General features: G+C 42.0%; 1 long non-coding RNA gene across 1 annotated transcript; it reads left to right on the top strand.

Moving 5' to 3' along the window:
* Positions 1–875: 875 nt before the first annotated feature.
* On the top strand, positions 876–9,352 carry LOC123652936. Its single transcript, XR_006742520.1, has 2 exons — positions 876–1,167; positions 9,067–9,352. It is a non-coding gene; the product is annotated as an uncharacterized LOC123652936 (long non-coding RNA).
* Positions 9,353–11,156: the final 1,804 nt, after the last annotated feature.

Here is an 11,156-nt window from a genome sequence, read left to right as displayed (position 1 = left end):
TACCACCTGTCATAATTATCCAACTCTGCCATTGGAATATGAGAGTAGCCAAAGACAATATGTAAACGAATGTACATGTCTGCCTTCCAGCCAAACATTACTTATGGAGACCAAAATGTTAATTTCATATTATGTTTATGTATCAGAAATATTGTTTTCTAACTTTTAAAAAGTGAATAAAATTATTCTTATTTCATGGGACATATATATATATTTTTAAATATATTTTATTGATATTTTATAGAAAGGAAGGGAGAGAGAGAGCTAGAAACGTCGATGAGAGAGAAACATCGACCAGCTGCCTCTTGCACACCCCCTACCGGGGATGTGCCTGCAACCAATGTACATGCCCTTGACCGGAATCAAACCTGGGACCTTTCAGTCCGCAGACCGACGCTCTGCCACTGAGCCAAACCGGTTTTGGCTCATGGGACATATATAAACACACAATAGGCCAGATTTCACCCAGGGAATATAACTGGCTGACACCTGGTATACAGATAATATAATGACATACCCTCCTTTATCACATCTACAAAAAATTATTTCCTTCTTTCATATAAAACATTTAATAAAATAAGTAAAATGTTAAAAGCTCAGATGCTCTACATGATGATGAGCAAGCCAGTGACCTAATGAAAAATTCTGGCTCTCAACACTGACTTGGCCAAAATGCAGAAGTGTCCTGTGTTGAAGTCTTTCTGCAGGGACAGACTGTCAGAAAGCAATGCTGGGTGGGTGAGTTAACCCACACTACTGAGCAAAGGAGCCAGGGTGGCCTCCTGGTACTGCGCAGAGGCCCCACCAGGTGGCGCTGCAGCAGCAACGCGCCTGGCTAGCCAGCCTGGCAGATCTGGCCACAGGCTCTCTCATGAGTAAGGGGGAAAGAGTGGGGGGGCCGCGAGTCACAGGACCCGCTGGGCTTCCTGTCTCGCGCCGCTGCCTCGCCCGCCCGGGTAGGCGGAGGAGCCGTTGGAATCTGAGGGTAGCTGGTGTGGATGACGCCCCTGCTGACAGAACAAGTGCATCTGCCTGGGGTCCAGGCCAGCATCCCGCAGGCGCTCCTCTTCCTCGTGGGCTGGACCCGCTTGCTAATCTGAGGGAGGAGCTGGAGCTGAAGCTGGTGAGGGGCAGTGCGGGGCCAGACCCCTTCCTCAGTGTCACCAGGTGAGTGCCTTCCCTCTCACCTGCCCAGAGCCTCCCTCCAAAAACTCTGTGAACCCCCCCACCCCCACTCAGCACAACTGGGTGCTGGTTCCAGCCTGTCTGGCACCTCCCAGGGGCCCAGAGTTGGAGTGTCCCACGTGGTGGTGGCTGTTTAATACTATAGTATCGACCAATATGTTTTAGGATAAGTTTTATAGGGATTTTGTACTTTTGAAAGTAGTAGTAGTATAAAAATGTGTTTACATTTTTGTGAAGTATTGCTGCCAGAAAGGTTAGTCCAAGGAAAGGTTTATTATTGCTGAGATATTTAGGAAGATTATAGAAATCTGAACCTACAATTATTGATTTTCTAATTTTACCCTCATTCCACAGATGTAGCTAGGAGAGCCAGAAAGGGGAAGTGAAATCCCTGAGACCACAAAGGGAATTTGGAGCAGAGATCAAATGAGAACCTAAGGCCAGTGCTCCTTCCACTTTTCCTGTTGGCCTGTGTAGAGCCAGCTGAGGTTAGAGCGATAGAGCTGTGACCTAGGAGATCTTAATCCTTCAAAAATCTTTTATTTATAAATATACTCCTCTTATTATCTATATAACATTATTCAATTATTTTGCAGCAAGAATAGCAAAAACCGTTTTAAAAAGAAAATTTGCTGTGGCTCATGTCTAAAGTTTATCAAGTCGGAATCTTTATGAAGACATCAGCCTTCCAATGCGGAATTCTTCAAATGCAGCCTGAGCTGTGGACCTGAGGCACCCTGCCCAGGAGCCTCTCTTCACAGTTCCTGCTTTGCCCCCAGCCCTACCCTCACCAGCCCTGCCCCTCCCCAGCCCACCCCCACCCCCAGCCCTACCCCACCCCCAGCCCTGCCCCACCCCCAGCCCTACCCCACCCCCAGCCCTACCCCTCCCCAGCCCTCCCCCTCCTCAGCCTGCCCCACCCCAAGCCCTAACCCACCCCCAGCCCTGCCCCACCCCCAGCCCTACCCCAACCCCAGCCCCTGCCCCATTATTTTTTCCAAACAGACCCAGCATCTCCAAAGAGCAGTGTTTTCATTCAGGAGCGGGTAGAGTGCAAGAATGCTTTTCAAAGAGTATTTCACAACCTAAAGCACTTTTTTTTTTTAAGTTTCTCAAAGATAAGTGGATAGTCACTGAACATGGATACAAAATGCATCTACACTAAAAAGAGTTCCTTAAATGTTTTTAATTTTTTTTCTCATTATAAAAATAATACAGGATCTTGGGTAGAAATTTTAAAAGAATAGTATAAAGTAAAAGAAACAACATATTTCCACAATCCAAGGTTAACCATTGCGAACATTTCAAATTATTTCCTTTGATCTTTTGTCAATTTATATATTCAAATACCATTTTGAGGTGATAGTATTTATTTATTTATTTATTTTAATATATTTGTATTGACTTCAGAGATGAAGAGGGAAAGAGAGATAATAATATGGATGAGCCGAAACCGGTTTGGCTCAATGGATAGAGCTTAGACTTGTGGACTGAAATGTCCCAGGTTCGATTCCAGTCAAGGGCATGTACTTGGTTGTGGGCACATCTGCAGTAGAGGTTGTGCAAGAGGCAGCTGATCGATGATTCTCTCTCATGGATGTTTTTAACTCTATCCCTCTCTGTAAAAAATCAATAAAATATATTTTAAAAAGTAATAATATGGATGAGAAAGAATCATTGATCAACTTCATCCTAAAAGCCCCCTACTGGGGTTGGACCCACAGCCAGGGCATGTGCCCAGAAGGGGATAGCTGCTCAACACTGAGCATGCCTCCAGGGCAAGATGATACTATTTATTACCTGTGTATCCTGATTTGTTTCTTTTAGTTATGGTGTATGCATTCCACTACATCTATAACCATTTTTTCCATTTAGTAAGGCACTGTTTATTTTTCCCAGCTTTATTGAGAAATAATTGATATACAGTGTACAAGTATAAGGCAGAGAGCACAATGGTATGATTTACACACACTGTGAAATGATGATCACATTGGGTTCAGCTAATATCCATCAAAGTTGTGACAAACCAACATTGAAATCTCTAATGTAATTTGACTTAGTTTTTTCTTCAAAGGCAACCCTACAATTCTGACTGTTGCAAAAATGTTGTGCTATGGGCGACAATGAGCTTGTACTTGGAATTAAAGCGCAGGGTGTGAGGGTCTGCAGGCTGGGGCTCTACAGCCCTGGCCTCTTGCCCGTGACCTCTGTCTTTTCACATGCGGTTCCTTTCTCCTTCCAGACTTCACATGCGGCTGGGCATGGCTGTGCTGCCCCTGCTGGGCGGGCTCCACAGTCTGCCTTCCCACCACTGGGTGGCAGAGGTGAGAGCGCACTGTGTCAGGCTGCGGAGCATATGAAGTTCAGACCTCACTTCTGTGTCAGCAGCTCTGGGGGTGACCTCAGCACCAGCACGCGCAGAGCCTGTGCTGGCCTCTGGGGTGTGCTCTGTGCAGGCCCTGCTCACCCACAGCTCCTCTCCCTCTGATTCGCAGCCACCTTCCTGGTCCTTCTGCTAGGAGCTCTCAGAACTTAGACTCCTATCCTCCCATGAGCTGTGTTGAAGCTTCATATAACAAGATGCTTTTCAGGGAAAACTGGCAAGAGAAAAGAAAAGAAGAAAAGGAAAGGAAAGGAAAGAAAAGAAAAGAAAAGGAAAGGAAAGGAAAGGAAAGGAAAGGAAAGGAAAAGAAAAGAAAAGAAAAGAAAAGAAAAGAAAAGAAAAGAAAAGAAAAGAAAAAACAAGACAAGACATTAGCAGGATTTCCCCCAATACTTTAGAGTCCAGGGCCCCGTTTTCCCATGTCCTAACCAGAGATGGTTTATTTCTCAGTATTTGAGAGGCTCATGCCCAGGCCATGGCTTTAGAGCCAGGCCCGGAGAGAAGAGGGAAGGGTCCAGGGCAGCCCCCACTGTGGCTCCCACAGGCCCCTGGCCCAGTCCCCTCTGAGTCATTCATGTCCTGCTCACAGAGCAGTGCTAAGACTCACTGCCTTCCAGACGAATCAGCTCACCACCGCTCTGGTCACTTGCCAGGTTCTCACTTCTATCCCCGTCTCCCCACTGCTATTTCTCTCTGGAGTCCGAGTTACTCTTCTATCCTGAAACCGTATTGTCATCATCGGGTGGACAGCTGTCCATTGACCTGCTCCATGTCGGTGGCTCCAAAATGATGTGTTCTATTCCTCTGAGAAGAAGAAATGGAAGGAAGGCAATGGGTCTGGACAGCAAGTAGAAATACATGGGGAGGGGTTTCTTTTCTCTCAGTACTTTGAAGTGCCATGTGGATTGGCATGAGGTACTTTTATTTTATTGTTCTCTCTGGGTGTTCTTCCTGAAGGAGGTGACTGCATTGTCTGGCTGCTCAGGTGCAGAAACAAGAGGGTGAGTGTGCTGTCCTATGTGCCAAGTTGCAAGGTGTTTGTGGTGTTCTGCGTCTCTGAGCCTCTCTCACCATGGGAGTCAGGGCTGGCCAGAGGCAAGGACAGCCATGAGTGGCTGTTCCCAGGGCTTCCTGACAGCACTCCTCTGTCCGACCTCTACCCTGTGGTCTGTGCTCATTGCCAGCTGAATCCACAGGCCAGAGGAGGCTGGAGCCCTGAGTCACTGTGTGGAGAGGACAAGCTTTGGTGGCTCTCTGGCCCACGTCACGGTACACAAGGAGCAAGATCTTACTGGGTTCAAACACTGAAATATCCTTCATGACAGCCCACATTATTGCCCTAACGTCTCAGTCTTTGACGAACAATCAGACCCTCCCTGACTGGACCACAAAGTAAAGTGTCAGACCTGTGATGAGCGATGCTCTGTCTCTCATCTTTGGTTAACCCCCTAAAAATGGGGATGTGTTGATTTCACTCACCAGCATTACATTTTTTCGTCTTCCAGTAAAGTTGACAGATAAATTGGAGCCATCTCTGGAAGGAGAGAGCATATGAAGACAAGGTATTATGATTATTACCTTAATTTGAGCACCATGCTGCCAAGTACACACACAGAAAAATTGTTTACCCTCCCTGACCTTTGACAGAGCATATGTGTCGTTTCTGCAGTTGTGATCTGTAGATGATTAAAAAGCACGTTCTTCCAGTGACAACACTGCCTTCCTTCATCCTTGTCCTTGGGTAGCGTCTCTCAACCCAACCAAGACACCAAGAAGTGAATCTGCTCTGTGGACAGGACCCTGGCCCAGCGTTCCTGGAATGGCACAACACGCCCATCCTTGTCACTTGGGGGATGTGGTTAGTGAAGCAGAGGGTCACTGAGGGAGGACTGTGCTGTCCATGTTGTGTTTGTGAGAAGGTTGAAAGGTTTGGAAGCTCCTTTAAGAAACCATGTGGTACAGTGAAGGAGCTGTTCCCACTAGTGATCGCATAGAAGTGGCTGAGACACAGCAGCTTATTAAAGGCTGAGGAAAGCCTGTGATGGGATGAGAAGGTAGCTGTGGAGGTCACTGGTCTGGTGGCTGACTCACAACCCCACTGACTCCCAGTTCCCCTCGGCAATTCCTTTTACTCAGCCCGGGCCCCAACTGGACTTGCTGGGCCCGAATCTCTGCGACAAGAAAACCAAATCTTGGTCACCCCTTTTATCCTTTAACCTTTAAAAAAAAAATGTAATTGTGGATTCATATTATTTGTAAGAGATAATGCAGATGTGGCCCAGCTAATCAAACCCGGTTTTCCTCAATAATATCTTATAAAAAGCTCACAACCAGGTTATTGGCTTTGACCCAACCACCCAGTAAGGACAAGCTTCCTGATTCCCTTTGTGCACATGTTCTCGTGTGAGTGTTGAATCCTGTGCTCTTTTATGACGCGCATTTGCCATGCGGTCCAGAGAGGGAACAGCTCTCTACCAGATTCCCAGCACCGAGGAAACTGCCTTCTATTCTTGTTTTTGTTGGTGCATTTTTATCCCAGAAAAATATACACAATGAAATTTAACAGTTTAACTGTTTTTCAGTGCGCAGTTCAGTGGTGTTAAGTACATTCATATTGTGGTGCTGCTGCAACCACAATCATCTCCATCACTGTTCTCATCTTCTCCAACTGCAGCTCTGGCCCCACTAAACAACAACACTGCATCCATCCCACCTCTGGTACCCTCCACCTTACCTGTCTCTATGACTGACGGATCCAGGGACCTCATGTGAGCGGGGTCACACAGTATTTGTCTCTGTGACTGGCTTCTTTCACTGAGTTATGTCTTCAGGGTGCATCTAGGTTGTAGCATGTGTCACAATGTGCTATTTTTCTAAATTGAATTTATTGGGAAGAGATTGGTAATAACATTATATAGCTTTCAGGTAAACAGTTCTATAATACATCATCTGAATGTTGAACTGTGTGTCTCACTGTCCTCGCCCCTCCCCCCAAGCCAGGTCTCCTTCCATCACAATTTATCTTTTCTAAACCCTCTTCTACACACACCCCTTTCTCTCTGAGAATCACCAAACTGCTGTCTGTGTCTTTGAATTCTTTTCTTTGCTTAACACCTTCGCCTTTTTCACCTAGTCCCCCAACCTCCCTCTCCTCTGACAACTGTCAGTCTGTTCTCTATATCGATGATCCTGTTTCTATTTTGATGTAGTTTAATTTGTTCATTAGATTTCACATATAAGTGAAGCCATAAGGAACTTGTATTTCTATGACTGGCTTACTTCCCATCACTGAGCATAATACTCACCAGCTCCATCCATGCTGCTCCAAAAGGAAAGATTTTTTTTTCTGGGTGTGTGGGTGAGTAGTATTCCATTGTGTATAATGTAGCACAGCTTTGTCTCCGCTTATCTGCTTCTGGGCACTTGGGCTGCTGTGAAATCTTCGCTATTGTAAATAATGCTGCAATGAACAAAGGCGTGCATATATCCTTTCAGATCAGTGCTTCAGATTTCTGCAGATATATTCTCAGAAGGGAAAATGCTAGGTCATTCTGATTTTTAATTGTTGAGGAAACTTCATACTGCTTTCCACCTTCATACTGCTTTCCACAGTGGTTGTACCAATCTGCATTCCACGTGGGTTCCCTTTTCTCCACATCCTCACCAGCACTTGATGTTTATTGATTTATTGATGATAGCCATCCTGACAGATGTGAGGTGATTCCTCACTATGATGTTGATTTCTGTTTCTGTAATGATTAGTGATGCTCAGCATCTTTTTGTTTGTGTAATGGTCATCTGCAGGTCCTCGTTGCAGAAGTATCTATTTAGGTACTTTGCCCATTTTTAAATTGGATTGCTTAATTTTTTATATTGTTGAGTTTTATAAGTTCTTTCTAAATTTTGGATATTAAGCCATCCATTACCAGCTGTATCATTAGAAAATATGTTCTCCCATTCAATGGGTTGTCTTTTCATTTTGTTGGTGTTTCCTTTGCCGTGCTAAACATTTGTTTGATGTAGTCTCATTTGTGTAGTTTTTCTTTTGCTTCCCTTGTCCAAATAGATATATCAGAATAAAAAATATTGCTATGAGTATTGCCTTTATTTTCTTCTAGAATTTTTATGGTTCAATTTTTACATTCAAGTCTTTAATCCATTCTGGTTTTACTCTTCTATAAGGTGTAAGAAGGTAGTCTGCTTCCATTTATTTTTGTACATATCTTTCCAATTTCCCCAATAACATTTATTGAATGGTCTATCTTTAGCCCATTGTATGTTCTTGTGTCCTCTATCAAATATTGAACATTTTGGTTTATTTTTGTTCTTTTTATTCTGTCCAGTGACCTATGTGTGTTTTATGCCAGTACCATGCTATATTTATTACTCTGGTCTTGTAATATAGTTTGATATCAGGTAGCATGATTCCTCCAACTTTGTTCTTCTTTCTCAAGATCACTTGAGAAAGTGATCACTGTGGTTTGATTTTGTTTGATTTATGTGAATGTGTGTGTGTGTGTATGTGTGTGTGTGTGTATGTGTGTGTGTGTTGGGTTTTTTTTCTCTTTTTTTTGTACTTCTATACACATTTTTGTGATATTTGTTGTAGCTTTCTGAAATACGCCATTGAACATTTTAATGTTATTTCCTTATCTGTGAACACAATATATGCTTTTATTTGTATCTTTTTTGGCTCCTTCCTTTTTCTTTCTTTCTTTCATTCTTTTTTTTTCTTTCTCTTTCTTTTATCCTTTTATTTTCTTTTCTTCCTTTCTTTCTTTTTCTTTTATTTATTTATTTATTTCGTTCTCTTCCTTCTTTTTTTCCTTCTTTTCTTCCTTTGTTTTTGTATGTGTGAATCCTCATAATAGGATATTGTTTCCTTTGCTTTTTGAGAAAATGTGGGAGGGAGACAGTGAGTAGAGAGGGATGGAAGGGAGGAAAGGAGGGAGGGAAGTGAGAGATAGAAAGAAACAGAGAGAGCTAGAGCCAATGATATGAGACCCATGATTCATTGCTTCCTGCACTCACACAAATGGTGACACCAGGAATCAAAACTGTAATCCAGGTATGTACTCTTGACCAGAAATGGAACCTGTGACCATTTGACACTCTACCATTTGGCAAAACTGATCAGGGTTTCAATTTCTTTTCTTCAGTGTCTTTTAATTTTTTGAGTACTGGTCTTTTACATTCTTAGTTAAATGTAATTTTAGGTATATGTTTTTATTCAAATGTGAATTAGATTTTTTTCTTAGTTTCCTTTTTCAGAGGTCATTATTGGAGTGTAAAAATGCAGCTGATTTCTGGATATTTATTTTCTGTCTTGCTATGTTCTGAATTCATTTATCAGTCCTACAGTTGGGTGTTTTTTTGTTTATTTTTATTTTTTTTATGGAATCATTTGGGTTCTCTGTATACATTATGTCATCTCCAAATGATGTCAGTCATACTTCTTCCTTTCCAATTCAAATGCTTTTCATTTCTTCTAATTACAGTGGCTAGGACTTCCAGCACTATGTTGAGCCCATATGGTGGCAGCAGACATCTCTGACTTGCTCCTGATCTGAAGAAAAACACTTTTACCTTTTGTCCATGGAGGATGAGATAGCTTTGTCCTACATGATCTTCATCATGTTGAGGTGCGTTCCTCTATTCACACTTTGCTGAGAGTTGTTAGAATGAATGGGTGCTGAGTTTTGTTGAATTCTCTTGATGCATCTATTGTTATAAATGTGTGGTTTTATTCTTTATTTTGTTTATGCTGTATTATGTTCTTTATGTGCAGAATAAATCCCACTTTTTAATGTGTTCCTGGATCCAGTTTTCCAATATTTTGTTGAGGATTTTTGCAACAGGGATATTGGCTTATAATTTTTTTCTTTCTAATGTCTATTCTGGTTTTGGGATTAGCATAATGCTGGACTCATAAAAGGAGATTGGGAGTCTCCCCTTGTCGTGAATGTTTTGGATGAGTTTGAGGAGAACAGGTATTATTTCTTCTCTGAATAATTGATGAAATGCACTGTGATGCCATCCAGTCCAGCACCTATGTTGGATGAGAGAGGTTGTTTTTTCTTTTAATCCTCACTCAGGATATTTTTCCCAATGCTTTTGTTTGATTGTTTGTTTGTTTGTTTCTTTTTAGAAAGAGAAGAGGGAAGTAAGGATGGAGAGTAGAAAAGAGGGAAGGAGGGAGGGAGAGAAAGAGGGAGGGAGGAAAGGAGGGAAGGGGGAGAGAGAGAGAGAGAGAGAGAGAGAGAGAGAGAGAGAGAGAGAGAGAGAGAGAGAGAGAGAGAGAGAGAAAGAGAGAGGGGTGAAACACATGCATCAAATGGTTTTCTCACACACACACACACACACACACCTCAACAGGGGGTAGGGGTGAACCTGCAACCCAGGTATTTGCCCCTGACAGGCAATTGAACCCTTTGGTGCATGGACCATAGCTCTAACCACTGACCGACAATGGTACGTGCTTCATTGATCTCTTGTTTTTTACTATTTTGTTTATTACTGCTCTGATGTTTATTAATTTCCTTTATTCTCCTCATTTTGTGATGCCTGTTTCTTTTTTCACTAGTTCCTCTAAATATAAAGTTTGATGATGTATTTCAGATTTTTCTTGTTTCTTGAGGTGGGCCTGTAATGCTATGACTTTCCCTCTTAGGACTGCTCATGCTGTGTCTCATAGAGTTAGGCTTGTTGTGCTCTCATCTCCATGTGTTTCACGGTATCATTTGATTATTTCCTTGATCATATTGTAACCTTCCATTTTTTAGAAACATGTTAATTAGCCTCCAATACATTCTGTGCTTTATAATTTTTTCTTTTTCTTTTTTTTATCCGATAAGTATTAATTTTTATTGAGGTCAAATATAAGATTTACAGTTTTATCCACATTTAAGGATACATAAAGTATATTGATGTGCAACTCTCACCACCATCTATCTCCATGTTCTTTATTTATTTTATTTTTTGCTTTTCGTTGCTTTTATTTCTTTGTTAATAAATTTACTGTGGCTGGGTGGTTTTAGGTGTGTACAGTTCTGTAATAGGCCACCTGTATATCATTTTTTCTCATTAACTTCTAGTTTTATACAGTTATTGTCAGGAAAGATTCTTGATATAATGTCAATCTTCTTAAATTTACTGAGACTGTTTCTGTGTGTTAACATGTGGTCTATACCAGAAAATGTTGCACGTCCACTTAAAAAGAACGTGTATGCTACTGCTTCAGAGCAAAATGCTCTTAAGATACCAATTAAATCCATTAGATCTCGTGTGTTATTTAAGGCCATTCTTCCTTCTTGATTTTCTGTCTGGAGGATCCATCCATTGATGCCAAGGGGATGTTAAATTCCGCTGCTCTGACTGTATTATTATTGGTCTCTCCATTTATGTACATCGCAATTTGATTTACACATTTAGGTGCTCTTATGTTGGGAAAATACATGTATCCAAGGGTTTATTTTCTTGTGGGATTGCTCCCTTTCACATTATGTGGTGTCTTTCTTTATCCCTCAATATAGTCTTCTTTAACACCTATTTTTTTAACTATAGGTTTTACCTCCCAGCTTTTTTTTAA

The sequence above is a fragment of the Pipistrellus kuhlii genome, unplaced genomic scaffold, assembly GCF_014108245.1.
Source record: "Pipistrellus kuhlii isolate mPipKuh1 unplaced genomic scaffold, mPipKuh1.p scaffold_m20_p_23, whole genome shotgun sequence".
Lineage (NCBI taxonomy): Eukaryota > Metazoa > Chordata > Mammalia > Chiroptera > Vespertilionidae > Pipistrellus > Pipistrellus kuhlii.
The sequence above is the reverse complement of the archived record's forward strand: the minus strand, read 5'-3'. Positions and strand labels throughout refer to the sequence as shown.